This window comes from Sapajus apella, unplaced genomic scaffold (genome assembly GCF_009761245.1).
Source record: "Sapajus apella isolate SASKATOON/1434 unplaced genomic scaffold, GSC_monkey_1.0 scaffold28, whole genome shotgun sequence".
NCBI classification, from domain to species: domain Eukaryota; kingdom Metazoa; phylum Chordata; class Mammalia; order Primates; family Cebidae; genus Sapajus; species Sapajus apella.
In genome coordinates, this window is record NW_022436968.1 from 17497215 (window position 1) to 17524208 (window position 26994).

A 26994-nucleotide genomic window follows, 5' to 3' on the forward strand; every position below is an offset into this window, starting at 1 on the left:
TGCAATTTTTTTTCATGTGGAACAATTGATGTTTTCTCAATCTTATATAAGATATTATACAAGGCTGGGCATGGTGGCTCATGCCTGTAATCCCAGCACTCTGGGAGACCAAGGTAGGCAGATCACCTGAAGTCAGGAGTTTGAGACCAGCCTGGCCAACATGGTGAAAACTTATCTCTACTAAAATACAAAAAAAAAATTAGCTGGGCATGGTGGCACACACCTGTGATCTCAGCTACTCGGAAGCTGAACCCGGGAAGTGAAGTTTGCACTGAGCTGAGATAGTGCCACTGCACTCCAGCTTGGGTGACAGAGCAAGACTCCGTCTCAAAAAAAAAAAAAAAAGCTGTTATACAAAAGAGGTTTCAGATGAGTTCCTTACCTTTCTCAGATTTTTCCCCGTAGGCTCCTTTAGAAATTATGGCATGGCTATTGGGACAGTAAAATGTATCTAGAGCAAAATTCTTCTCAAGCCCCTTGTGCCTTATCCCCGCTCTCTCTTTTGATATTTGGATACATCATTTGGTTCCCTAATAATAATGGCTAAAGTGGGTTGTGAAATATGACTTTTTTATTATTCAACCCAATTTCTATTCCATGGCCACATATCTCTGGGCTGTTAGGAAAAGTCATTTCAGCATGTATTTTCAAGTCATACCACACAGCAGCAGGATCTTACACAGTGCCAATTCTTCTGGAATGGGGCAGGTGCCTTAGCTGGTCCTTAATTAGTTCACAATGATGCAGCCAAGATTCATAAACAGTGTAGGGTTCCCATGACCCCTGTATGTTTAGGACCTTCTATTGTTCCTGAGTTACCCTAGAGGTCTGCTCATCTACATAAATGCATCTGCATAGTCATTCCCCTAATTCCTACCTGCCAGACACTCTTCTAATTACTCCATGTGCCTTGTCTCATTTAATCCTCATAATAACCCTATATGATAGTTGTTGCTATTATCTACATTTTATAGATGAGGACATTGAGGTTAGGTAATATGCCCAAAGCCTTTTTATCTCATTAGTGCTGAAGTTTTGCTGTGGATTGACTATCTTTACTTGTATGAGTGCTCATTAATAATCCGTTGGCACACTCTCAGTGGGCTTCTCAAATCTTAGACAAACCTTGAAGAGTTCATCTTTGCAAAGGCCGATTACACCAAGGCATGTCAGTCATCTTAGTTAATCGTCTTATTCAATTCATGAAGCAAGTATTTCTAGGGACTGGCCATATGCCCAACACAAGTTCTGATGACCGAATGGGATAAGGTGCAACAGTAGTACTAGAGTCCCTTTCATAGGAATCTTAAAAGTAAATTTTGTCCAAGTTATCAATCTTATTCTAATGGAATTTAACTTAATTTGAAAGAAACCTAAGTCCTTCAGTCACTAACTCATAGATTTAATAAATGGGACTCAGACATATGAACATTGTTGTTTTTGATGGCCACATTTTCTGGGTCATCTCCCAGAAGTAGCATAAGTTTCTTCTTATGCTAATTTGAGTGCTGCTAAACCAAGAAAGGCCCACCTTCACCCACTCCTCACCCCCCATGGTTCATGGTTCAATTCAGTCTCCAGTCTCAATTTTCCAATTATCTAATAACTTGAAGACTTCCATTGGGAGTAGGTAAGGATGGAATCTTAAGGGAATTAAAAGTGCCATTTCAGAGTCAATATAGTTTTAATAGGTTTTAGGGATAAACCTGATACCTAACCACTAAATATAAGGCTTTCATAGGAATCTATGTCCATGTCCCTAAAAAAACAATTTGAAACCCAGTTTGGTTATATTCCTTAAGAACCATTTTATATTCCTTATATTTATTGGTACCTTAATTATTAAAAACCTGGCCACTTTAAGGTGGAATTTCTAGTATTTTCGCTACTCTTTACTCTTCTACATGGCAGTACATGTTTCTGTCCTGATATCAGCTCTCAACTTGAGCAAAGGCGCGCTTCTAGTTACTCAAGGGCGGACAGAGCTCTCTGGAAAGGACCATTGAAGAGTTTATAACAATGTTTTACAAAGTTCAAATTACCCTTGCTTATCTGGAATCTTTTGAAAATTAATCCCTAATTGGCTGAATGTAACATAACTTACTGTAGGAGCTAGTTTTACTGAATGAAACATTTTGTCCTAGATTTTTGTGACCGTGAGTGTCTCCTTCAACCCTGGAAAAGGATATCTGTTCTAGGTCATTCTTACTTCCTAGAGAGGAGAAAAATCAGAACTATTTCCTTTACACTGTCAGGTGGGTCTACTGAAACAGTCCATCAACCTGATAGCAGAATATCAGGGCTTCAAAACAAGAAACATAGAATCCCTAACCCCAGAGAGTAATCAGCTTATCTCACTGCTTCCCCTTTAGATTAAGAGCAACTTTAGTAGAATGAGTTCCCTGGGCACAGCACCTGCAGGTTATGTGAAGGTGCTTTATAAGCTTTTTTGTTTGTTTTTGAGACAGAGTCTCACCTGGTCACCCAGGCTAGAGTGCAGTGGTGTGAACATGGCTCACTGCAGCCTCGACCTCCTGATCTTAAATGATACTCTCTACTCAGCCTCCCGAAAAGCTGGGACTACAGGCGTGCACCACCACTCCTGGCTAATTTTTGTCTTTTTTGTAGAGACAGAGTTTCAACATGTTGCCTATGCTGGTCTCAAACTCCTGAGCTCAAGTGATCCACCCACCTCGGCTTCCCAAAGTGCTGGGATTACAGGCATGAGCCACAGCTCCCAGCCTTGCTTTGTAAACTTTAAAGCAGCATATAGCACTACAGGTTGTTGAAAATTTGTTTTATTTCCTTTGCTTTTTAGCCTAGAAAGTACTCTGACCAGCAAAAACGACCCATTGCACATGTTAACACTATTGCTAGATTTCAGTGATGGTGGTATGATAGTAGCAATAGCAAGAGAAACAAAAAGAAGAGTGTAAGGGTGGAGAATGTGTATGTCCATGCCCATGTCCTGGCTTTTTGTGCTGGCTTTTCTACATGCTCCAAGGAGATTTCTCAAAGTTATCCAGTGTTCAAATGGGAAGGAGCACAGATCAGATGGGGAATCTGCCCAGGTGTCAGAGAATCCCTGTTAATCTTCTGACCAAAATAACTATCCATTCCAAGTTCTTGTTATTATTTTTTGAAAAATAACAATCATTTTCATAGCTAATATTCTTCAAAGACTTGTAGAGATTTTACCCACTTTCATAAACTGTTTAAGTTTTCTGAAGTTAGCTGTTAAGAACTTACGTTAAGATAGCTCTGTCTTATGGGCCGGGTGCGGTGGTTCATGCCTGTAATCCCAGCACTTTGAGAGGCCGAGGCAGGTGGATCACGAGGTCAAGAGATCGAGACCATCCTGGCCAACATGGTGAAACCCCGTCTCTACTAAAAAATACAAAAAAAATTAGCTGGGCATGGTGGCGCGTGCCTGTAGTCCCAGCTACTCGGGAGGCTGAGGCAGGAGCATTGCTTGAACCCAGGAGGTGAAGATTGCAGTGAGCCAAGATTGCACCACTGCACTCCAGCCTGGCACCTGGTGACAGAACAAGACTCTGTCTCAGAAAAAAATAAAAAAAAAAAAAAAAAAAAGATAGCTCTGTCTTTAGAGCTGAAATAAATTCTAATCTGGAAGTAAGAATGGCCTAGAACAGATGCCTTTTTTCAATTCCACATGAATGGAGACTTTAGGCTGAGTTCCACCTCCTTAAAAAAAGAAAGCAGGGATGTGTATGGACTCAGTCAAGGGTGGAGAAGTAAAGCTGGTAGTGACTCACCTCAGTTTTTGGAAGGAGGCGGATTAAGCTTCCACCCCCACAAGCCTGATGCTGGGAACTCCCACTTTGGAAGATGAGGCAGCTCTTGACTTGAAAGCAGTCTGCAGTAGCGTCCCACCCTAGAAAAGAAGTTAAATTCATTGTTAGACTTGAGAACGTGCAACTAAAATGTAAGAAATACAAGTGTCCAGTATACTCAAAAGCCTTAAAAATGCACATTTTGTCCAGTGACCAACTTCAAATTTATAACTCTGCCTTTAGGAAGTACTAAGCATGTGTGCAAAGATTAAACTGCTAGGCAGATCATCCAAACTGTGTTTGTCATACAGAAATAGAAAAGCAACCTAAGTGTCCAACAGTAAGACTTTAATTACATAAATACATCCATATATTTTTCATATTTAAAATAATGTTATAGATACATATTTATTAATGTGATAAGTTGTCTAAAATATATTAAAGACAAACACAGGTGACCAGCCATTATGTACTTGATTATCCCCTTTCAGTAAAATAAAAACGTGTGAGTATATGTGTATGGTTTTAAAAGCTTTAAAAGGGTTTCTGGTTCAAGGTGATGGATTGACTACATGCATTTAACTTTCCCTTGCTCTCTAAATCTCACCAACATGGTATAAAAACACACACACATACAGTCACAAAGAACAGTTTGTATAAATGTACAAAAAGAAACTCTGCCTGACTTTACACTCCATCCCAACTCTGGGTCTTGCCGCCATATCTAGAAATGGGAAGAATGCTGACAAAAGAACAAGAAAAGGAGATTTTGACTTTTTGTTTTTATACTATCTGTACTATTTGATGTTTTTCATTAGTACTGTGTATTTTTGTAACTTTAAAATTATTGAAGGCTAGATTTAAAAGTGGTAATACAGAAGCATCACAGCACTTTGCATTTAGCTTTTATAGGGTTCACCTAAATTTGGGAAGAGTGGAGGGCAAATGAGAAAGAATAAAGGAAAGAGAAAGGGGGAGAGAGAGGAAGAAGGAAAGTGTAAGAGATATTTTTTTTTTTTTTTTTTTTTTTGAGACACAGTCTTGCTCTGTTACTGGGGCTGGAGGGCAGTGACATGATCTCGGTTCACTGCAACCTTTGCCTCCCGGGTTCAAGCAATTCTCCTCCTTCAGCCTCCCGAATAGCTGGTATTACAGATGTGTGCTATCACACCTGGCTAATTCTTTTGTGTTTTTAGTAGAGACAGGGTTTCAGCGTGTTGGTCAGGCTGGTCTCAAACTCTTGAGCTCAGGTGATCCGCCTGCCTCACCCTCCCAGAGTGCTGGGATTACAGGCATGAGCTACCATGCCCGGCCACAAGAGAGAATATTTTAAATGGTGTTATGATTCCTGCCTGACCTTTCTTCTCTCTCCCTCTCTCTCTCTCTCTCTCTCTGTCAGAGACAGTGTCTTTCTCTGTAACTCAGGCTGAAGTGCAGTGGCATTATCAAGGCTCACTGCAGCCTCAAATTCCTGGGCTCAAGCAATCCTCCTGCCTTAGCCTCCTGAGTAGGTGGGACTACAGGCACATGCCACCACAGCTGGCTAATTTTTTTTTTTTTTTTTTTTTGCAGACATAGGGTCTTGCTATATTGCCCAGGCTGGCCTTGGACTCCTGGTCTCAAGCAATCCTCCCACCTTGGCCTCCCAAGGCAGTGGGATCTGATCTTTTCAATTAGCTTGAAACTAATCCAAAATAAATCTGAAAGAGGTGATGTGAATTTGATCAATTTCTGGTCCTGTGTGCTCTTCATACATTGAGTATCTTGTCACAGTAAGTGTGATTCTTTTGTTAACAGGTCCTTTTATTTTTATTTATTTATATATGTTTAAATAGCATGGCTTATAAATACAACTACTTCGTTAGTTGCTCAACTAACAAAGCTTATGCCATGCACACGTGTTGGGTTTTCTACATGCTCCAAGGTTCTATTCCAAACTGAATAATTTAAGGTATTTTCAGGGGTAATCCCATTCCCCTCTTAATTTATTGGTTAACTCTCAATAAGATGAAAAGCCAGTGCAGAAGTTAGTTAATAATCAGTGGTGGAATTCAGGTGTTTTTTGTTTTCTCTCTCTCTTTAGTCGTATTTTCAATTTGGATAATAAGGAATTATTCCTTTTGTTATAAGAAAACTAGGCTGGGCACAGTGGCTCACGCCTGTGATCCCAGCACTTTGGAAGGCCAAGGTGGGCAGATCACGAGGTCAGGACTCAGCCTGGCCAACATGGTGAAACCCCCTCTCTACTAAGAAGACAAAAATTAGCCTGGTGTGGTGATGGGTGCCTGTAGTCCCAGCTAGTCAGGAGGCTGATGCAGGAGAATTGCCTGAACCTGGGAGGCAGAGGTTGTAGTGAGCTGAGATCGCACCACTGCACTCCACCTCTGGGTGACAAAGCAAGACTCCGTCTTGGGGAAAAAAAAAGAAAACTATATTTGTATCTATCTATCTATCTATCTATCTATCTGTGTATTTATTTAGGAGCATGGTCTCACTCTGTCAGTCTGGCTGGAGTGCTGTGGTGTGATCACAGCTCACTGCAGCCTGGAACTCCTGGGCTCAAGCTATCTTCCCACCTCAGCCTCCTGAGTCACTGGGACTACAGGTGTGCACCACCATGCCTGGCTAATTTTTTATTTTTATTTTTGTAGAGACAAGGTCTCACTATGTTGCTTAGGCTGGTCTTGAACTCCTGGCCTCAAGTGATCCTCCCACCTTGGCCTCCCAGTGTTGGGATTACAGGTGTTAGCCATTGCACCGGGCCAGAAAACTATGTATTTTTTAAAAATTTTTTGAAATGATAGCTGTAGCTCTTATTCCATCTTCACCTGGCTGATGGGCATCCATGGACTCTCTTCTCTTTTCATGACTCAACTCTATTCTCATAGACATCTCATTTCCATCTGCTGCCCCAAGTGGAACACTCTTCAGTGATAAGAAATCACAGCATCACAATTTTGCACTTACTATCCATCCAGGTAGGAAACTCACTCAGTCCCAATCTGTGTCAAATAGTATTTATAACTAGCCCCTCAATTGATTTTCTCTTTTTCCTTGTGTGAAGTGCTTCCTGAAATTATAAGAAACTTGTATTTATATTAATCAGTAAGACTTTTTCTTCATAACTTGAAATATACATAGAAAAATGTTGTTTGTAGCAAAAATGTTAAATAGACTACTATTTTATGACATAAATTAAAAGTCAGCCAAGAAACTTCAGGTAGCATAGATGAAGAACTCACATACTGATGATTAATCCATGCTTCTGGCTGCAAAACTGAACAATCAAGGTTGGGCCATCTCCAAAGAACAGGTTTGAAATCCTGGAAGGACAATCAAGCCTTTATTTCAAGCTAATGGGGTAACGAAACCCTCTGGATCCTTTTGAAGTTAGGAGGTAAGAAGCAGTTGAGGGATTTTTATTCTTTAGGGGGCCAGGTCCTGAGGAAATTTGCCCAACCTGGTAGCCTAATCAGGTTTCAGGGTTAATGGTCCTGATCAGTATAAAGTGAGACTCCAAGATTGTGTGTTCTCTGTGGAAGATAGACACTTGGAAAGATACTTAATCACAAGTTACGGACCTAGTTTTTGTTTGTTTGGTTGGTTTTTGTTTTTGTTTTTGAGATGGAGTCTCCTCTGTCACCCCGGCTGGAGTGCAGTGGTGCCATCTCAGCTAACTGCAACCTCTGCTTCCTGGATTCAAGTGATTCTCCTGCCTCAGCCTTCTGAGTAGCTGGTATTACAGGTGCCCACTAACATGCCTGGCTAGGGACCCACTTTTAATACCTTATGTGATGCAGAACAATTTCTTTAATCTCATGAACTCTTATTTTTTTATAGACTTGAAATGGTAATGATATTGTTTATTCTGCAAATTAAATGAGAGGCTCTCTGTAGGTATACAGTGCTGAGGTGCTAATGGATAACAACAAGCTTTAAAACATTTATTAAGATAAAAAGGATAAAACACATTCTGTCTATAGTACAGTTGTTGGGTCTTTTTTAGTGTGGAAAGTGGTAGACAAGCAGTTCCCAGTGGGAAGCCTGAAAACACCTTCGTGTTCTCCTTTAGCGTTTTGCAATTTGTTTACTTATTAAACTAACGCCTTGGCAACAAGAATAGTATTTTTCTTGCATGGAATCCATCTCTAAGAAAACGTATACCTGGAAGCTGTCAACAACAATAAGCCAGCAAGTCAAGAGTGAGCCCATTGACAGAGTTGGCATGGATCAGCTTTAATCCTTCCCCAGGGCACTGAAGCAAAGGACATAGGTGAGTACTTGTCAGGAGTTCTCACAGGAATCTCATTCTGCCTGGCTATCCAAATATCACAGCCACTTCCCCTGTCACTTGACATCAGGGCTGCTAAGGATGCTTTACAGAAAGCTCTGCTGAACCAAACTCAGGAGATCTCAAATAGTACAAGTCCAGATATAAATTTTGAAAATCCCTCTTGAGACAAAAACCTCTTTCCCCAGATCCACCAAGCTGCCTGATAACATACCAGCCTGGCCTCTTTGTTCATTAGCTCCAAGATCTCAGGCTGGCTGCTAAGCCGCTGCAGCAGTGGCCTAACCTGACATCCCACTTATGCCCTCAAACTCAACACAACTTCTGTCCATTGCATCATTTTACCCAAAATTCTTAGGTATACTAAAATTTTGTTCCAGCTTGAATTGTGCACAGTAACTCCAATACTATCCTCACCACTATTCCCATGCCTCACCCCTACTAAGAGTGCTGGGTTGGGCCTGTCCTGAATCTCGGCACCAACTTCACCCACTCCACCCTTCCTCACCATCTTTGCTGGATCACTGCTCACTTGCAGAAGGTCAAGTGTGAACCCTGCTAGTCATTTCCACTCTTTTTTGGTCTTTAATCACACATGATAGACTTTTAATGTGTCCCTTAGACTCTACAATATTAGATAATAAAAGAGGTATCGAAAGCATATTTTCTGCTCCTCCTGCTTTCAGATTCCTCCTTCTGTCCCTACTTCTAATGGAGACAGAGTAGGGAGTCACCAAATTGATCTGGAAAAGATGAACTAGATATGCTCAGATTATAGAGCCTGGCCTCAGTGGGGAGGAATTGGCATCTTAATCCAGCAGTCCAACTGTCATATCCAATTTTAAACTCTGGCTGGGAACCATGGCTCACACTTGTAATCTCAGCATTTTGGGAGGCCAGGCAGAAGGATTACTTGAAGTCAGAAGTTCAAGACCAGCCTGGGCTACATAGTGAGACCCTGTCTCTACAAAACAAAAATTTTAAATTAACCAAGGATGGCAGGATATACCTGTAGCTCTAGTTTCTTGGGAGGCTGAGGTGAGAAGATTGCTTGAGTCCAGGAGTTAAAGGTTACAGTGAGCTGATCATGCCACTGCACTTTAATCTGTGTGACAGAACGAGACCCTGTCTCAAAAAAAGAAGAGAAAAGAAAAGAAGAAAAGCCAGTAGTCTCCCACTTCTTTCCCCCTTCTTCCAGACTTCACCTCCAAAGCCCTAACACTCGCTACTTTGCTACCCTTTCCTCACTCCAGATTTCTTCATACTATCCCTGCACCAGTGGAAACTTCTTAACTAACTGTTGATGTCATTGTCAGATTATAGGAATTCACAATAAGGCAAGAATCAGGATTAACTCTTCTGAAATGTATTTACATTTTAAAAGAGTTTGTTAACATCTGCAGAAGCCAGGTAGTGGTGGCCACCGGAAAAGACTACTTCTGCTTGAGGAAGGGCGAGGAAAAAGTGGGAAGGACTTTGTCTTGCGGCTTTGGTGCCAGTTCAGCCACAGTAGAATAGAGCACCAAGTAGATTCCTAATGTTCCAACTCCAAGTCCTGGCTTTCAGACAGCATTTCTGGATCTGCCATGGGTTGGGGGCAGGGGAAGGATGGAGCTTGCTGCCATGAAGGGAAAGACACAAGCCTGTCTGGATTATGACTGAAGAGCCTTTGGGCCTTGCGAGAACATTGGCTGTAGCTAAACAGTATTTGCCAAGAGCCTTCAGCAAGACCCAGTGCTGTGCTGGCTTTGGGTCTGACCAAGCATGGTCACGGTGGTGGTAGCCACAGTGGTACTTGTGTTACCCCTTCCCCAGCTTTAGGTAGCTCAGCACAGAGAGACTCCATTTGTTTGGGGAAAAGTAAGAGAAGAGAACAAGGATCTCTGCCTGGTAATCCAAAGAATTCTCTCAGACCTTACCCAAGACCACCATGGCAGTATGAGTCTGCTAGAGTCACAGTTGTACCGGGCTTGGGGTGCCCCTTAATGCAGATATGGCTGCGGGGACCAAAGACTTAGATCACAACACTTGATTCCCTCTGAATACTTGGAAAACCTTCCCAAAAAGGACAGGTACAAGCAAGCCCAGACTGCAAAGACTTTAACAAATACCTAACTCTTCAATGCTTAGACATCACAAGCCTCGGGACCATCCAGAAAAACGTCACCTCACCAAACAAACAAAATAAGGCACCAGTGACCAATCCTGGAGTGACAGAGATATTGTGATCTTTCAGACAGAAAATTCAGAATAGCTGTTTTGAGAAGCTCAATGAAATTCGGGATAACATAGAAGAGGAATTCAGAATCCTATCAGATAAACTTAACAAAGAGATTGAAATAATTTTTAAAAATCAAGCAGAAATTTTGGAGCTGAAAAACTCAATTGATATACTGAAGATTGCATCATGGTCAACAGCAGAACTGATTAAGCAGAAGAAAGAATGAGTGAGCTTGAAGACAGACTATTTTGAAAATACAGAGAGGAGACAAAAGAAAAAAGAATTCAAAAGAATGAAGCCTGCCTGCAACATCTAGAAAATAGTCTCAAACGTGCAAATCTGAGTTACTGGCCTTAAAGAGGAAGTTAAGTGTAGATAGTTTATTCAAAGGGATAATAACAGAACTTTCCAAACCTAGAGAAAGATATTCATAGTCAAGTACAAGAAGATTATAAAACACCAAGCAGATTTAACCCAAAGAAGACTAACTGAAGGCATTTAATAATGAAACTCCCAAAGGTCAAAGATAAAGAAAGGATCATAAAAGCCGCAAGATAAAAGACATAACACATAATGGAGCTCCAAAATGTCTGGCAGCAGACATCTCAGTGGAAACCTTACAGGCCAGGAGATGCTGGCATGTCATATTTAAAATGCTGAAGGAAAAAAAAAAAAAAAAAAACCTTTTATCCTAGAATAATACATCCAGGGAAAATATCTGTCAAATGTGAAGGAGAAATGTCCCAACCAAACAAAAGCTGAAGGATTTCCTCAACACCAGACTTCTCCTACAAGAAATGCTAAAGGAAGCTCTTCAATATGAAAGAAAATTATGTAAAGGAGCAGTAAGAAAGTATCTGAAGGGGCTGGGTGCAGTGGCTCACGCCTGTAATTCCAACACTTTGGGAGGCTGAGGAGGGTGGATCACTTGAGGTCAGAAGTTTGAGACCAGCCTGGCCAACATGGTGAAACCCAGTCTCTGCTAAAAATACAAACAAAAATTATCCCAGCATGGTGGTGTGTGCAGGCTGAGGCAGGAGAGTCGCTTGAACCTGGGAGGCAGAGGTTGTAGTGAGCCGAGATTGCACCACTGCCCTCCAGCCCAGGCATCAGACTGAGACTGTGTCAAAAAAAAGAGAGAAATTATCTGACGGTGTAAAACTCACTGATAATATTAAGCACACACAAGCACAGACTATCATGACACTATAATAGTGGTGTGTAGGTCGAGTGTGGTGGCTCATGTCTGTAATCCCAGCACTTTGGGAGGCTGAAGTGGGCGGATCACAAGGTCAGGAGACCATGACCATCCTGGCCAGCATGGTGAAACCCTGTCTGTACCAAAAATATAAAAAATTAGCTGGGCATGGTGGTGTGTGCCTGTAGTCCCAGCTGCTCAGGAGGCTGAGGCAGGAGAGTCACTTGAACCCAGGAGGCAGAGGTTGCAGTGAGCTGAGATCACGCCACTGCACTCCAGCCTGGTGACAGAGCAAGACTCCGTCTCAAAAAAAAATAGTGGTGTGTAAAATACTCACTCATATCTTGAGCAGAAAGTCTAAAAGGTGAACCTATCAAAAATAAAACTACAACAACTTTTCAGAAAGTAGAATAAGACATAAATAGAAACAATAAAATGTTAGAAAGTAGGGGCAATGAACTTCGTGTGGAGTTTTTATTAATGTTCTCTTTGCTTTGCAATTAGTGTTAAGTTGTCATCAGTTTTAAATAATGAGTTATAAGATGTTATTTGCAAGCCTCGAGATAACTTCAAATCAAAAAAAACCTACAACAGATATGCAAAAAAATGAAAAGCAAGAAATTAAAACACACCACCATAGAAAATTACCTTCATAAAAAAGAATAAGGAAGGAAGGAAGGGAAGGAAGGAGTGAGGGAGTGAAGAAAAAAGGAAGGAGGGAGGGAGGGAGGGAGGGAGGGAGGGAGGAAGGAAGGAAGGAAGGAAGGAAGGAAGGAAGGAAGGAAGGAAGGAAGGAGGGAGGGAAGGAAGGAAGGAGGGAAGGAAGGAAAGGTCACAAAATAACCAGAAAACAAATAACAATATGGCAGCAGTAAGTCCTTACTTATCAATAGTGACATTGAATGTAAATGGACTAAATTTTCTAATCAAAAGAAATAGAGTAGTTAAATTGATTTAAAAAGAAAGACTCAGCCAGGCCTGGTGGCTCATGCCTGTAACCCCAGCACTTTAGGAGGCCAAGGAAGGCAGATTGCTTGGGCCCAGCCTGGGCAACACAGTAAGACTCTGTCTCTATAAAGAAAAAAATGCTTAAAAAAATACTTAAAAAAAAAGAGAGAAAACAAGACCCAACAATCTGTTGCCTATAAGAAACACTCTTCACCTATAAATACACACATAGGCCTAAAATAAAGGGATGGGAAGATACTGCACACAAACGGAAACCAAAAAAGAATAGGAGTTGCTATATTTATATCAAATAGTTTTCAAGATAAAAAATATAAAAAGGGACAAAGAAGGCTGTTATATAATGATAAAGGGGTCAACTCAGCAAGAGGGTATAACAATTATAATTATATATGCACCCAACACTGGCATACCCAGATTAAAAAAAGCAAATGTTATTAGAGCTAAAGAGAGAGTGATAGACCCAATACAATAACTGGAGACGTCAACGCCACACTTGCAGCATTGGACACATCATCCTGTCAGAAAATCAACAAACATAGAACTTAGCCTGCACTGTAGACCAAATAGACCCAATAGATACTTACAGGACATTTCCTCCAACAGCTACAGAATACACATTCTTCTCCTCAGCGCATGGATTATTCTTGAGAACAGACCATATGTTAGGGCATAAAACAAGTCTTTAAAAATAAAAAAATAAAATAAAATCAGGCCAGGCATAGTGGCTCACACCTGTAATCCTAGCACTTTAGGAGGCCAAGGTGAGTGGATCACCTGAGGTCAGGAGTTCGAGACCAGTCTGGCCAACATGGTGAAAGCCTGTGTCTACTAAAAATTAGCTGGGTGTTGTGGCAGACACCTGTAATCCCAGCGGTGGCTCACACCTGTAATCCCAGCACTTTGGGAGGCTGAGGCAGATAGATCACTTGAGGTCAGGAGTTTGAGACCAGCTGACCAACACGGTGAAGCCCAATCTACTAAAACACAAAAATTAGCTGGGTGGATCACCTGAGGTCAGGAGTTCGAGACCAGCCTGACCAACATGGTGAAACCCTGTGTCTGCCAAAAATAAAAAAATTAGCTGGGCATGGTGGCAAGCGCCTGTAATCCCAGCTACTCAGGAGGCTGAGGCAGGAGAATCACTTGAACCTGGGAGGAGGAGGTTGCAGTGAGCCAAGATCTCGCCACTGTACTCCAGCCTGGGCAACAAGAGCAAAACTCTGTCTCAAAAAAAAAAAAAAAAAGTCTTGAAACAAATGAAAATAGAAACACAACATACCAAAACCTAAGGAATACAGTGAAAGCAGTACTTAGAGGGAAGTTCATAACTATCAGTGACCACATCAAAAAAGAGAAAAACTGACGCAGGGGTGTAGCTCAGTGGTAGAGCATTTGACTTCAAAAAAGAGAAAAACTTCAAATAACTTAATAGTGCATCTTAAAGAACTGGAAAAGCAAGACCAAACCAAACCCAAATTAGTAGAAAAAATAATAAAGATCAGAGCAGAAGCAAATGAAATCGAAATGAAGAAAACAATTTAAAAAATCAATGAAACAAAAAGTTGGATTTTTGAAAAGATAAACAAAATGGACAAATCTTTAGGCAGACTAAGAATAAAGGAGAGAAGACCCAGATAAATAAAATCAGAGACAAAAATGGTGACAACTAATACCACAGAAATTCAAAGGATCATTAGAGACAACTACAAGCAACTATATGCCGATTAATTGGAAAACTTCGAAGAAACAGATACATTACTAGATACATACGACTCACCAAGATTGAACCAGGAAGAAATCCAAGAGTTTATTAATAAAAAATATTTCATATTTACAGAAAGACTTGTAGGAAAAAGGGAGAAATTTTTTTTTTTTGAGATGGAGTCTTGCTCAGTCGCCCAGGCTGAAGTGCAACAGGGAGATCTCGGCTCACTGCAACCTCCGCCTTTCAGGATCAGGCGATTCTCCTGCCTCAGCCTCCCGAGCAGCTGGGATTACAGATGCACCCCACCATGCCCAGTTAATTTTTGTGTTTTTAGTAGAGATGGGGTTTCACCATGTTGGCCAGGCTGGTCTCAGACTCCTGACCTTGTGATCCGCCCATGTCAGCCTCCTAAAGTGCTGGGACTACAGGCCTGAGCCACCGTGTCTGGCTGAGAAACTTATTTTTAATGCAGTTTTTTTTAATATGTTTTAAATCAATACACGCTCTAGTCACCAGACATATACTCATATTTTCACTTAAAAATACATACAAAAATTGTGATAGGTACGCTATTTGGAATAACGCTGAACTAGAAACAATCTGAATGTTCAACAGCAGAATGGGTAAATTGTGATCTATTTATATAACGGAACACTATACAACAAGGAGAATGAAGGAACTAAAACTTTGCACAACCACATGTATGAATCTCACAAACATAATGGTGAGCAAAGTAAGCCTGGCACAAATGAGAACACATATGATTCCATTTATATAAAGTTCAAAATCAGACAAAATGAATCAGTGATGTTGGAAGTCAGGATGGTGTTTACCTGTTGGAATGGTGGAGATAATAGTGGCTAAGAGGGAGGCACAAGCGCAGCTTTGGGGTGGTAATATTATTCTTTTCCTTGATCATACTTACAAAGGCTACAGAGGTGTTGATTTTGTGAAAATTCATTGAGCTGTAAACGTACCTACCTCTCTGCATGCATGTTATACTTAAAAAGTTTACCAAATTACCTATACATGCTTATGGTAGGAAATTTAGAAAATAGAAACTATATAGTGTTAAAAAACAGTTTTCAAAATAAGGAAACATACAGCTACCATATAAATATAAAATGAACACATCAAAGATTTTAATTAACTCATTAATTAATGAGAAAACCAGTAAGGTGTTATAGCTGGTTCAGATGGATTGGATTTACAGAAATCTATATTACCTGCCAGACAAAATTTATTTGCATTGACACAAACAGGGATCATTTGCATAGTATAACAGGAAACATTTACATTAATGTCAATTTTCTACATGTTAACCCCTTTCTCTACAAAGTCGTAAAATAGTCTAATGAAAGACTAGTCAAAGAGAATGAAAGCAGAAATTAATGGATGCACTAATCAAGACACCCACTAAATTTCAAAGGCTTTAAATTTTTTTCTTACAATAGAGTAAAATCAAAACAACCTGTAATCCTTCTATTCAGGGATAACCTATATATACAAAATTTTTTGCCATATTTTTAAATATTATGTAAGAATTGTCTTATATCTAGGGCAAACTTTACTTAATAAAATTTTTAGAAAACAACTTTTTATATTGAGTACAGAGGTTTTTTTCCCTTTGTTCCAAAAAGCCTCTGTTCACATTTCTGGTTATTTCCTTAACTTTATTTATTTATTTATTTATTTTGAGATAGAGTCTCACTCTGTCACGAGGCTGGAGTGCAGTGGCACGATCTCAGCCCACTGCAACCTCTGCCTCCTGGGTTCAAATTATTCTCCTGCCTCAGCCTCGCCAGTAGCTGGGACTACAGGCACACGCCACCAGGCCCACCTAATTTTTGTATTTTCAGTAGAGACGGGGTTTCACCATGTTGGCCAGGATTGTCTCGATCTCTCGGCTTCATGATCCACCCACCTCGGCCTCCCAAACTGTTGGGATTACAGGTGTGAGCCACTGCGCCCAGCCAACATATTTTCTTAGAAGGAAAAGTATTGGATCAAACGATATGACCATTTTTAAGACTCTTAATACATATTGCCAAGTTTTTATTGTTGTGACTGTTGTTGTTGAATCAGAGTCTCGCAGTGGTGAAATCTCAGCTCACTGTAACCTCTGCCTCCAGGTTTCAAGTGATTCTCCGGTCTCGATCTCCTGAGTAGCTGGGACTACAGGCATGGACCACCACACCCACCTAATTTTTTTTTATTTTAGTAGAGATGGGGTTTTACTATGTTGGCCATAGTCTCGAACTCCTAACCGCAAGTGCCCCACCCGCCTTGGCCTCCCAAAGTGCTAGGATTACAATCATGAGCCATTGTGCTCAGCCTCATATCACCAAGTACTATAGGAATATTTTGTGCCACATAGTTAGGTTGGAGGGAGGAAGCAAAAATCTTTCTAGGCTACTTTCATACTCCAGGAATTACTCCTGTCCGTAAGACTTCCAGGAGTAGAATATGTTCATAGTCTTGCAACTACCCACCATCTGCCTTTTTTTCTTCCTTTGCTTTTGGACTTTGAGCAAAAACTCAGTGCTCGCCTAAGGAAAAACTGTGGGCTGGCACAGCAAACCACAAAAATCTCAAGTTCGAACCAAATTTAAGGCTACAAGATCCCCGCACTGATGGCTTCATCTGTATTAGGTTATAAATCCCTTGAGGAATTTTCTAGGACATAATTCATGCCCTGCTTCCTGTGTTTACACATATGTTCTGATCTGTTTTGCCAGTCTTAATTTAAAATATACTATAAGCCACATATATCTTACCATGAGACCCAACTTAATTCAATTATTCTATCAATTGCCTACTAAGTGCCAGGACTTGTGCTATACTAAGCCTAGGGTAAGCGGCGGGCAAAACAGATTTTTGCCTGCTATAGGAAGAGAAAGGTATAGTACCTTTCTTGACCCATCATACAGGTCACAGTTGACACTCCTGTAACAAAAGACAGATTAACAAGAGAAAGGCGTAGCAAATTTATTTAACCAAAGTTTTACATGACATAGGAGCCTTTCGAAATGAATACCCCCGCCAAAAAGAAGAAATGAATACCCAAAGATGCAAGGAAAACTGTGTATTTATGCTGAGGCTGAGGCTCAGTGAAGAATGGACAGCCATCTAGAAATGTGATTGGACAAGAGAGTATGATCTTATTGTAATAGACTGGGGAGGAAGGCCAGCAAGGCCTGCCTTTCTGCTTAGATTCTTCTGGGTCTCTTTATGTAGCATTCCTTCCTCCTGGGTATGGGTAGGATCCCTCTGGAATGAGAGTCTTCAAGGTAAAAAGGAGAGAATGACCTTTCTAGATTTTATGGCTTGCTTTGCAGAAATGTGATCCTAGTTTCTAGGGCCTGTGGTGGGGAAGAGGAATTCTGATTTCTGTCACTTGCTTTAGAGGAGAAAAGAGGGCAAGAGACAGGAGAGCAGAAGAAGGTCAGAGAAAACTTGCTTCTGAGGCCCTTCCAGTGTCCTTCTGTTTAAAGTACTCAGCCAAGGGCTGGGCACAGTGGCTTATGCCTATAATCCCAGCACTTTGGGAGGCTGAGGCGGGCAGATCACTTGAGGTCAGGAGTTCTAGATCAGCTGACCAACATGGTGAAGCCCCGTCTACTAAAACACAAAAATTAGCCAGGTGTGGTGGCAGGTGCCTGTAATCAATCTCAGGTACTTGGGAGGCTAAGGCAGGAGAATCACTTGAATTCAGGAGGCGGAGGTTGCAGTGAGCCAAGATCAAGCCAGTGCACTCCAGCCTGGGCGACAGAGGAAGACTCCCTCTTGATAAATAAATAAATACATACATACATGCATACACACATACATACATACATACATAAAGTACTAAGCCAAGTGAGGTGCCCTACTTTGGGGTAACATGTCCTAAGTCGGGACACTGCGCTGAGGATTTAGAAAGTATGATTACCATATACTATGTATTTTATATAGAAGGAACATTATACATCTTAATGTCAGGCTATTTATTATTTTGTTTTATATCTTTATTTTGTAGAGGCAAGGTCTTATTCTGTTGCCCAGGTTGGAGTGCTGTCTATATTCATAGGCCCGATCATAGTGCACTGTAGCCTCAAACTCTTGGCCTCAAGGGCCCCTCCCAGCCTCATCCTCCTATTTGTTTTGTTTTGTTTAGGCTGTTTATTATTTTGTTATAGTGGTAGGTAGGTCTCTTACCAACTGGATAAAATGCTCCTTAAAGTCAGGGGCCAGGCCTTTACTTCTCTGGTATCCTTCAAAGTGCTGAGCATTTAATAGGCACCCAGTGGAGAGCACCCCAGTTGAAAATATTAGTGCCTTACGTCTGCATGAACCAAGTTTGCCTTCCAGCTCCTCAAAGAATCTCTGTGGGAATAAGTAACATGATTGGAAAACATGAAATAACTTATTATGTAAGTGATCATTTTTATACTTTATATCATAACCAATAGGTGGGACCATCAATTTTTAAATTATATTTTATATTGTTTATAGCCCGAAATTCTAAGTATTTATGGTGTTTGTTCAATAGGTGTTTATTGGACTCCATGTATGTAGAGTGGCTCAGCTCGCCACTACTAACAGAGTAAAAATAAAGGTATCACAGACATGCTTTATCATACTTTCTTTCGAAATAGTACCCTACAAAACATGTATTTTCTCTTTTAGATGTCATCCTCATTTGAAAAAACACCACCTAAATCTTGGATAACAACACAAAAACAATGGTTTTACAATTTCGTCCTTTTGTATGTGTGTGTTTGTGTGTATTCCAGCCCCGCTTAATATCTTATTGTAAAAGGGGAAGAGGATGCAAAAATAAATGAAAAGTAAATGTAAAAATCTGGGTTTTAGTGGGGGAAGGGGACCTATCAGCAGAATTTAATCCGAGTTACCTTTCTATTAACACAATTTACCACTCCTCTCTTTCTTTCCTTTTGGAAGATAACAAAATTTGATCCAGGCACAGCAGAATTATTTCAACAGCTTCCAAGGCCGCACAATCCCATCTGGAGATAATAAAAGGCCCCATTCCTTTGTGTTTATTTCAAGAGGTTCATTCTTTGGAATGACCTGAGGTTGCAAACTGTAGAACAGCTGCCAGCTGAAGAGGGCTGCAGCTTGAGAGCTACTCAGGAAGTCTCTATGGGCCTGGGAGAACTCCTCTGAGATTTCCTTAGTGTAGAAAGAGGCCCCTGTGCCCTTCCTTCTCTACAGAATGAGGGTTAAAAAGAGACAAAAGAGAAAAAGAGAGGAGAGGGAGCAGTGAGGAAATGGAACTGCAATATTTAGATCAAATGCCACATAATAGTCACTTATTTATCCACCTACTGCTGAGAGAAAAGGAAACTCTGCCCAAGTATGTGCCTCTTTTTACTGAATGTTTTCAAAGTGTGATGGATGGCGTCAGGGAGTTGGGAAGATGCAAAGAGGGAACATACAAGGCTTTTTGTCATCCGGGAGTTTCCAATCTAGTAAACCATAAGAGCGTCTTGTATAGTGGTGTTTAGAAGTGTGGGCTCTGGAGGCAGGCTGCTTTATTCATTTGAAACCCAACTCCACCACTTATGCACACTTGTGCTAATTTCAGGCAAAGGGAAATATGGATCCACCTTTACACTCCTCTGCAAAAAAGAAAAATTCCCTATCCTCCTCTGATGTTTTTAGAAATTCAAACTAAATTTTAAATGAAGTAAAACAATGAGGCAAAGTTTATATTTCAAACCATGAGCCATTTGCTCCCTACTGTTGAGAATCTCTGTGATACGTACTTCAATGTGATGAAAGATTGCTCAGGCTCAGACAGGGGCAAGTTATGGTTGGAGACAATGACTTTGCAACATAATCAATTCATCTAATTTTGCTATTTCCATGACAGCCTAGGCCCAGGAACAGGGAAATTAGATGGTGTGTCCCGCTCAGAGTTGCGATTTGCTAACAAGGCAGGGATGATGAAACCAACAGGCTGGTCAAAGCCTTCGCTAAATATCTCCCCATGGAGACCAGGCTCAGAAAGGGCTGTCCAGCCTTTTGCACCATTTCCTAGGCTGCCATTAAAATGTGCCACACACCAGGTGGCTTCAAACAACAGAAATGTATGCTCTCACCGTTCTGGAAGCTAGTCCAAGACCACAGTGTTGGCAGAATTGATTTCTTCTGAAATCTCCAAGGGAGAATTTGTTCCATGCCTCTTTGCCAGCTTCTGCTGGTGGCTGGCAATCCCTGGTATTCCTTGTCCTGCATGCATCACTCACATCTCTGGCTGTATCTTCACACGACGTTCTCACTGTATCTCTGCATCTTCACACGGCCTTCTTCACATGGACATTACCATGTTGGATTAAGGGCCCATTCTACTCTAGTATAACCTCATCTTAATTAATTACATCTGTAATGACACTATTTCCCCCAATAAGCTCACATTCTGAGGTGCTGAGGGCTAGGACTTCAACATATTTCACTGAGGGGCCAAAATTCCACCTACCACAGGCCTGATGGCAGGGAAGAGAGGTAAGTGCTATAGGGGAAAAGGGGGAACTGAGGGCTAGTCAGAGTGGCAGGGAGTGCAAGGTGGCATTCTCAACACTCAGGAATGGTGGAGGTGGTTTTGGCTGTAAATTGGTCTGAGTTTGGGATAACTATATTGCAGATTTAATTGTGCCTCCAGTTTTAGAACTTTTTGTTTTTTGAGATAGGGTCTCGCTTTGTTGTCCAGGGTAGAGTGCAGCAGTGTGATCATAGCTCATTGTAGTGCTAGCATCCTGGGCTCAGCCTTCTGATTGGCTGGGACTACGGGCACACTGCACTATGCCCAAGTTTTAATTTTTATTTTTGTAAAGATAGGGTCTCACTAGGTTTTCCAGGCTGGTCTCAAACTCCCGGGCCTCAAGCAATTCTCCAGCCTTGACGTCCCAACGTGCCAGGATTACAGGCATTAGCCACTGCACTCGGCCTAGAACGCCATTTTTTAACTATCAGGACTTGACTTGGATATGTGTTAAGCGCTTTACTAAAGCTCCGATGTAGTTGGATTCAATCCTTTGCAGAGGCTTGGGGTGCTAATCTGGATTGAAGTGAGAAACTCAGGGACTTGTCCTAAAGCTGTGCTTTATGGCAAGCTCATCACGTTTACATGGTTTGTTATTACTTAGGGAAACCTGGGATTAGAGGAGCTGATGAAGATTAGGGAAGCCAGACCCCCAATCAACCCTCAAACTTGCATTGGTCTCTAGCTTATCCTTTTATCTTGCTTACCTTCCAAGATCTGTTGTAACCGCATTAACTCAAATCTGTTAGTCAGAAATTGAACCAAGACTACAGAGTCTCCATGCTCTCAGACTCACTTACCGGCTTATGCTTATCATCAACAGAGAGAGAAGGAGCAGTGTGCAGTGTATGAGTTAGCTTTTGTAGTAGAGTAGTTCAAGCACTTTAGAGCAGGCTAGAGCTGCAGAAGACTTCCATAGTGCAGCAGCACAGGTTGTACAACTTACACAAACAAAAAGATGCACATTTAATTAAGTACGGTGAATGGTCACTTCTGGGGAGGGGGAGGAGAATAAGAGGAGAAACAAATAAAATATACGGATGGATAGATGACAGATGATTGATAGATAATCAATAGATAGACATAAATAGAACAAGAGTGAGGCCATGAAGAGTATTAATTCAGCCTTCTGCATCTAAAGTCTAAAAAGAAAAAGAATAGCCAGAATGTCTGAGTTAAAACTGTGAATCCTCCACCCACTAGGTTTTTGTAAGTTAGCCAATCTCTCCATCCCTCAGCTCATTTAAAACAGAGGTAATATTAGTACCTACCTCATGGGATTGTTGTGAGAATGAAGTGAGTCGGCATGTGTAAAGTGCTTAGAAGAACTCCTGACACTCAACCAGTAAGTATCAGTAATAAACACTCAACCATAGGGTTATGAGAATTGAGTAAAATAATCCATATAAAGTGCTTAGTTAGTTAACAGTGTTTGGCCCATTGTGTTCAATAGATGCTAGTTAGCTGGCTGTTGTCATAGTCAACATCATTGTCATTAACATCATTTCTTTAAATGGCCAACTCCTTTCCCTTAGTCACTTACAGAGAGGTAGCTGGACACAGTGTTGCACAGTGGAAAGAGAATGCCTTCTCCTATACTAATGCTACCTCCATCTTTTCCTTTTGTGTGATCTTAGGCAAGGCACTTCTTTCAGCATTGTTTTCTGCAGATAAGCCTCCTATGCCCATTGTCAGCATTAAACCTCACTCTGGGCACATCATTCTTTTGGAGGTTCTAGTGATGAAACCCCACACTTAACTCTGTGTTAGCTATTGTGACAGGCAGGCAAAGACAAGGGCCTAATCCTCGGGGGGATCACATTGGTCCTAGTGAAATGGCCAGACCCCTTAGGCATACCATGCCCTGTACCTATGCCAGCCTCATCAGTGCAGCCTAAATGTGTAGCCCCAATTTGGAGTCATTTAGAACCATTAGTGTCACATGGAAGCAGGGACCCAAACCAAGATGGGTCAATCGGGGTTATTCCCCATTGTCTCAGGAATTCTACTTGTCTTGTTTTGATTTTTGCTTTTCTGTTTTGTGTCAGAGTTACCCAGGAATTGTTTTGTGTCAGGTGTTATACTGTTTCACATGTATTCTCTCATTTAAACCTTGTAATAACCCTGAGAGGAAACAAGTGCTATTCTCCCCCATTTTATGAATGAGGAAACTGAGGTACAGTATTTTGGAGTAATTTACCCCAGGTTACACAACTAGTAAGTGGCTAAGCCAGTAGCCAAACCCCAGCAGTCTGGCAGCAGAACCCTTGCTATTATGTAATACCATCTCTTGGAAATTCCCAGGGAGTTTGGCAGTTTGGGCCAAAATGAGAATTGGACATATCTGTGATCCAACAGCTTCACTTTAATGAATTTATGTAACAGATCTGTTTGACTTGCTGTTTGAATTGCTTATAATGGCAAAAGAAAGAAAGGTAAACATCCACCTGTAAAAGACTAGCTAAATAATTTATACTATATTGTTGCAATAGGATGACACAGAGTCATGAAAGAGAATAATGCAGGCTGGGTGCATGGTACACAGGGGCTCACACCTGTAATCCCAGCACTTTGAGAGGCTGAGGCAGGTGGATCACCTGACGTCAGGAGTTTGAGACCAGCCTAGCCAACATGGTGAAATCCCATCTCTACTAAAACTACAAAAAATTAGCTGGGCGTGGTGGTTGTACATGTAGTACCAACTACTTGGGAGGCTGAGGCAGGAGAATTGCTTGAACCAGGGAGGTGGAGGTTGTAGTGAACTGAATTCGCGCCACCGCACTCCAGCCTGGGTGACACAGGAAGACTCTGTCAGAAAGAAAGAAAGAGAGAGAGAGAAAGAAGGAAGGAAGGAAGGAGGGAGGGAGGGAGGGAGAGAGGGAGGGAGGGAGAGGGAGGAAGGGAAGGAGGGAAGGAAGGAGAAAAGAATAATGCAGATTTATACGCAGTCATATGAAACTGTCCTCAGGATATATTCTGAAGTGCAAGAAACATTGCAAAACTTGTATTTTTAATTTTTGTTTTTTTAACCTGGCTCACTACTGACAGATTTGTTTTAAAGATTGCAAAATAGTGTATATAGCGTGCTATCATTAACACTTTTTAAAAAGAGGAGACAGACACACACACACAACACTTGCAGTTGTCACCCACAACAAGTATTCCTGGAAACTGGAAGTAGTGATGGTCTCTGATCAGCAGAACTGGCAGGAATGGAGATCGCTTGGGGAAACAAAAGTACTTCTCACTCTCCTGTACAGTTACATATTTTAAATCGTAAATGTTTTTCAGCTTTTCAAAAGTTACTTTATTTTTATTTACTTTTCAAAATAAATTTTATGCTGAATATTTGATGTTTACAACATAATATAGTATACATAGAGATAGTAAGACGTTATTACAGTGAAGCAAATTAACATCTCTCATTTCACATAATTACTTTTATGTGTGTGTGACAAGAGCAGCTAAAATGTAGTTATTTAACAAAAATCTCCAACACAATAAATTTTAAAAGTAGTCCTCATGTTCTACATTAGCTCTCTAGACGTGTGCATCTGACATACTGGCTATTTTGTGTCCTTGATCTACATCTCTCCATATCCCTACCCCTCAGAAATTATTTTAAAAGAGAGAAAGCAGGCTGGGTGCAGTGGCTCACACCTGTGATTCCAGCCCTTTGGGAGACCGAAGTGTGTGGATCACTTGAGGCCAGGAGTTTTAGACCAGCCTGGCCAACACAGCAAAACCCCATCCCTATTAAAAATACAAAAACTGGCCGGGGATGGCGGTGCATGCCTGTAATCCCCCTATTCAGAAGACTGAGGCACAAGAGAGAATCACTTGAACCTGGGAGGCAGAGGTTCCAGTGAGCCAAGATTGCACTACTTGCAGTCCGGCCTGGGCATCAGAGTGATACGCTGTCTTTTACAAAAAAGAGAGGAAAAAAAAAAAAACAGAGAGATGGAGAGAGATGGAGAGAGAGGAGAGAGGAAGCAAGAAAAAACTCATTGGTGGTATTGAGGTTTCAGACCCTCCTCAAAGGTTCCAGTTCACTTTGGGTTTCTGGGGAAACCGGGTTCAGTTTGAGTTCCTGAAGGATGACAACGATGTGTTTGGGTGCTTTCAAAAGTGGCCGCTTCTGTGCCTCATTTCACTTAATCCTCACAGCTATGAACAAAGTAGTTTTATTGTATCTACATTTTACAGATTACTATCAAGTAGATGTGAGCCAAGAGTGCAACCAAAACAGGTCATCCAGTGGTAATCAAAGGCTGAAATAGGCCTCCCCTCCTCTGTCCCATCCCCATTCCATTCAGTTTTTAAGGAAGCCAAGGGTTTCCTAGACCAGTGCTTCTCAAAATAAGGTACCCAGGCCAGCAGCATCATTATCTGATAGGAACTTGTTAGAAATGCAGATTCTCAGACTCTATTCCAGACCTGCTGAATCACAACCTCTGGGGACTGACACCAGCCATCTGTGGTCTTTTTTGTTTGGTTTCGGTTTTGTTTTTTGAAACGGGGTCTTGCTGTGTTGCCCAAACTGGAGTGCAGTGGCACCAGCCTTGAACTCCTAGCCTCAAGTGATCCTAGCACCTTGGCTTCCCTAGTCGCTAGGATGACAGGCATGTGCCACCACACCTGGCTGATTTTTTTTATTACTTTTTGTAGAGATAGGGTCTCACTATGTTGTCCAGGCTGGTCTCCAACTCCTATCTTCAAGAAATCCTCCTGCCTCAGCCTCCCAAAGTTGGGATTACAGGTGTGAGTTACATGCCTGGCCCATCTGTGTTTTAGTGAGCCCTTCAAGCAATTCTGATACATGTTAAAATTTGAGAACCATAGTCCTAGGCTAATGGCTTCACCTGGCAAGCGTTTAAAAAACACTGATGCCTGAGTCTCACCCCAACCCAAGATTCTGATTTAATTGGTTTGGATGTAGCCTGGTCATTAATTGTTTGTTTGTTTGTTTGTTTTGAGATAGAGTCTTGCTCTGCCGCTAGCCTGAAGTGCAGTGGTACAATCTTAGCTTACTGCAACCTCCACTTCCCAGGTTCAGGCCATTCTCCTGCCTCAGCCTCCCGAATAGCTGGGACTACAGGCACGCGCCACCACACCCAGCTAACTTTTGTATTCTTAGTAGAGATGGGGTTTCACCATGTTGGTCAGGATGGTCTCGATCTCTTGGCCTCATGATCCACCCACCTTGGCCTCCCAAAGTGCTGGAATTACAGGCATGAGCCATGGCGCCCAGCTAAGGTCATGGGTTTTGTAAAGCTCCCCAGATAAATCGAGACCACTGTAACCTATACCTTCTGAAGCAGCCACTTTCATTGGGAACGGCTAATGGCACACTTATGGCATAAAGTCAACCTGCAGGGACTACCCATATATGTGAGGACATCACAGCTTTCCAGTTTTAAGTCTTTTCCTCTTCCCAACCCTGCATCTGGACCAAGAGGCATGGGTGAAAAATGCTGCTTGGCTAAGCAGGTATACGCTCATTAATTTGATTACCTCATAATATTTCTTACCTTAAGCCAATAAATTCAGTCTTCAGTGAGTATTGAGAAGATGCAGGAGAGAAAATATCAAGTTGCCTACAAAATAATTTAGCAGAGGAAAAGAGATCTACAAATGGCATGGTAAATGCTTAATATTATCAGTTCACTCTTTCTTCCTGGGTTTATATATTTTGTAATGAAGGTCATATCATATCACATAGCACATCTCCAGTATAACAGAGTTTCAGTAAGCATTTGTCTAATAATCTGCTGATTAATCAATAAATGAATGGATATCACTGATGAAGAGGCTGATTCTGTCTTTGGTGTCCAGTGTCCAACTTACTACCAATGCTGCCCTTGGCATGAAAAAGTCTTGGCATGAAAGTCTATTGACAATAAATGTGCTAGGATCAGGTGCTAGAGTTGAATGTCACCAGAAAGAGACTATAAACCCAGATGAAGCCTGGGTGCAGTGGCTAATGCATGTAATCTCAGCACTTTGAGAGGTGGAGGTGGGCGAATCACTTGAGGTCAGGAGTTCGAGACCAGCCTGACCAACATGGTGAAATCTCATCTCTACTAAAATACAAAAATTAGCTGGGCATGGTGGTGCACAGCTGTAATCCCAGCTACTCAGGAGGTTGAGGCTGGCGAATCACTTGAATCCAATAGGCAGAGGTTGCAGTGAGCCGAGATCATGCCACTGCCCTCCAGTCTGGGCGACAGAGCAAGACTCTGTCTCAAAGCAAAAACAAAAACAAAACC

The 26994-nt window shown here is 41.5% G+C and overlaps 1 long non-coding RNA gene across 1 annotated transcript in view; it reads right to left on the reverse strand.

Moving 5' to 3' along the window:
* Positions 1-294: 294 nt before the first annotated feature.
* Positions 295-26994, reverse strand: part of LOC116561108 — a 51014-nt gene continuing 24314 nt past the window's right edge. Inside the window, exons 2-4 of the long non-coding RNA XR_004273291.1 lie at positions 18376-18543; positions 3777-3895; positions 295-1989 (exon numbers count right to left, since the gene is read on the reverse strand). This is a non-coding gene — a long non-coding RNA (uncharacterized LOC116561108). The remainder of the gene's footprint in view (positions 1990-3776; positions 3896-18375; positions 18544-26994) is intronic.